Consider the following 2,920-nt stretch of genomic DNA (forward strand, 5'->3'; position numbering starts at 1 on the left):
CCACCTAAACATACCTTTGCTATTACGTGAATGAAAAATTAGATCCTACAAGGCTGTGATATAAAGGATGATTCTGTATTGTTGGGGCCAGGGCAAAACCACGTACACCCTTAAATGCTATTGCTCTTTGAGGGAATGGAGAAACCCAGCAGGGCTGATTTAACATAATTGTATCTGTGTAAAATCTTTGCTGTGGAAGGGAAAGAAAAAAAGTGGCAGTGAAAACTATGTACTGGCTCTGTCCATATCTGGCAGGAATGTTGGGTGTTCTGAGGAGTCACGCAGGCCTTTGTCTCTTTACTGAGAATACAAGTGAGCACTTGTAAGAGCATCAGGGCTTTGGAAGGTCTAGAAAATCATCTTACATTTAAAAAAAAAAAACTTTTATATCACCCTCTTCCTTCACTTCTCTAACAGGATGGAGCCATAAAGCATATGTCAGTCCCCAGCTAGCCCTACCTCATTTTACCAAACTATTATGCACTTTGTTATTGTACCATTTGTAGTTCTTTCTGCTGAGAAACTAAACGTCTTTGCATTAACAAACAAACAAACAAAACAAAAACAAGTTTTAGGAGAAAATCATCAGCCAATACGGTAATTGGATCATTTTATAATGTAGTAATATATTTTTGGTCAAAAATAGGAGTACCTATGAAATGTTCAAACTACTTCTGTTCTGTAGCTCATAAAATATTTATGATTTATATTCATATTGTCAAAACAAAATAATTTTTTCATTATGGTTAGTTCTATATTTGTTTGAATTTAGGATTGTCCTTTTAAGGAGTCTACGGTCTGTTTGTTTTTATCAGTTTTTTAAGCCATGATTTTTTCCAACACTGGTGTCTTACAGCAACCAGCAGCATATTAATAATAATGCCTTTTATAAGGTGTGTTATATGGTAGATTTTGGGTCAGTTAGACCTTGACCTTGTTTTGCAAATATTTCCTAAATCAATCATAATGACTACCTACTCCAGAATTGTTGCTCCATTTATCACATCTACTGTACTTCAAAATTGGAATCTAAAATAATAATAATAATGAAAGTAAATTAAATGTAATTTCTCTGTCATTTGTTAACAGAAAATCCAGAACTCTCTCAAAACATTTAAGTGTTATTCAGAGAAAAATAAAAAGAATGGTAAATACTTTCTTTCTTAAGAAGGTCTTCTTCCAACTTAGGGCTAAGTAGAAATCAGTAGAGTTTGAAAGCGGGGAAATAGATTGCAACTACATTTTCTCCAATAATAAATAGCTGATGTGTTAACATTGTATTAGAACATAAAGTTGCCTACAGTATCCTTTGTAGGATTCTTTTTGTATAGTACCTTATTGTCACAAGTTTTACTCTATCTCTGTCCCTATCCCTGTATCTGTATCGGCATATGAATATGTATGTGTATATATATAATATGTGAGCTATAGCTTCTCATCTATCCCACACACACATATATATAACTTGACTGTCATTAATGAATTTTTCTGATTTATGGAACAAATTATAAACATACACTTTGGCTTCATATTATGTTTTTATTACTTTCTTATCACAGTGAGATTTTTTATTATGTAAGTATTTGCTTACATAATAAGTATCTAATTTAGGGGTTTTGATTTTCTCAATTTTCTCACTTTGTGAAATAAAATGTAGACTTAAAATAAATATATTTTAGAGTCATCCTGTACTTAATTTCTGCTCTTTCATTTAAGTAATGATGTACTATACTTTACTTTTGTAGAAGTATATTGGAGGAAGTGAATTTTCTCTGCTTTAAAATTATTTGTGTTTTCAAAAGCATTTTATTTCTTAGAAGCATTTTGTGCCATTGCCATTATTGTAATGAGGTATTAACTAACTTGAAAAGAAAGATAATAGTCCTCAATTTTTTTTTTCTACTTCATGGATTGCGACTGAGACATTGAAATAAGGGGAATAAAATTTTGTTTAAATTGCCATTTAGTTTTTGCCATAGCTTCTCTAATTAGACAGTGTTTTAACATTATTGTCTTTTATATTGGGTTAAGTTTTAGCGTCTCTATCACAAGCAAATCATAAATTTATAGCTTCTATCAAGACACAGAATCATTTTATATGACTTAAAGTCTTAAACACTAAGTTTCTTTTTAATTACCCCAATAGAATATGACACATAATAATTATGTCTTAATGATCTAAATGAGGAAAAAATACTTTAAGAATATAAGATGTAACTCAAATGCACATTCCTGTGGGTTTCTCAATTTAGATAGCTGTACATGACAGATGCTTTGGAATTAAATTTGCATTGAAATAGAGTGATTCAAAATGTAACTGCTTCTAGAAATTTAGACCTGGAAAGCAGAGCCATTCACTATCAACAAGGTTAAGGAAAAAATAGTTAGCCAAAATAATAAGAGTCCGTGAATTATAGTCTAGTCAAAATAATTTATATCCTACTCCTCATCAAGTCTTCTGTAAGCCAAAGATATATATTAGATGGAAGGCAAGACCCAGCTCACTTGAAGTGGAAGGTTTGGTTTTGAAAGTGATGATAGTCCTTGATATTTATTATCAAGTATTAACATCCTGACTTTTTTAAATAGTATGATTGTTTAGGGGGAAAAATACTATTATGAAGTTTTTATTAGCTCACTGTTTCATGTAGGAATCTACCATCACAAATTTAAGGGATTGTTAAGTATTATCTTTATCCATAGAGAAAAGAAAATCTAAATGTATGAAAGCCATTTAAATGTGACTAAAAAGGAATATGAAATAATTGACTACTCCAGGCCAGGATAATTTTAGAGAACGTTCAAACACAGAAAAATATTTTAACCAGATGATTATAGACATCTCTGCTAACACGGAATGTCTCTTATTCAAGGAAATAATCATCCTTTGTTTAGTTTTTCTTGTAAATGTCATCCTCCT

The 2,920-nt window shown here is 31.0% G+C and overlaps 1 protein-coding gene across 1 annotated transcript in view; it reads left to right on the forward strand.

The window, feature by feature from the left end:
* The window catches only part of LOC100956471 (arf-GAP with Rho-GAP domain, ANK repeat and PH domain-containing protein 2-like), a gene marked incomplete at its 5' end in the record, with an annotated part of 51,199 nt that overhangs the window by 20,228 nt on the left and 28,051 nt on the right, over positions 1-2,920 (forward strand). The window lies entirely within an intron of this gene.

The sequence above is a fragment of the Otolemur garnettii genome, unplaced genomic scaffold (genome assembly GCF_000181295.1).
Source record: "Otolemur garnettii isolate 467f Iridium unplaced genomic scaffold, OtoGar3 scaffold00444, whole genome shotgun sequence".
NCBI classification, from domain to species: Eukaryota; Metazoa; Chordata; class Mammalia; order Primates; family Galagidae; genus Otolemur; species Otolemur garnettii.